Raw genomic sequence first — 532 nt, 5'->3', positions numbered from 1 at the left:
TGATTTGTTTTATTTATAAATGTGGATACATAAAGCCGTGGATTTTTAGATGGGTTTGGAATGTGATTTGATACTTGAAGTGGCTGAAGTCGACCGGTTTCAGCGCTGACCGATGTGGCCTAATCTGTCATCTCGTCCTTGACTGTACTACTGTGCTTCTTTTTAATGGAGTCAGATTGGTTTGACCTGTGGCATGATATTTGTCCTGAATGTAACTGTGGTGACTGTATAGACATGGTTTACACAGTGTATATTTTGCAGTTAGCTCTGCTTTTGAAAACTCTCAGGCTGAGTTTTGCATACTCAGCATTGCAAAATGAAAAGTTAAGACATTGCACATCAATCCCACTGTACGGACTAAAGTTATAGACAAAGCTTGAATGTTGGGCAGTTGCATGAAGTTGAGCATTAACTACCATGTAGCCTTTGTCCAATGCGGCTTTTGGTGAAAATTAATGAATTTAGTTATCCAAAGTGCTTTGCCCCATGTTCCTATGGCGATAGCCTTTCTGTAATGTTACTGATTGTAAAG

This window comes from Symphodus melops (genome assembly GCF_947650265.1).
Source record: "Symphodus melops genome assembly, chromosome: 1".
Taxonomy (NCBI): domain Eukaryota; kingdom Metazoa; phylum Chordata; class Actinopteri; order Labriformes; family Labridae; genus Symphodus; species Symphodus melops.
The sequence above is the reverse complement of the archived record's forward strand: the minus strand, read 5'-3'. Positions refer to the sequence as shown.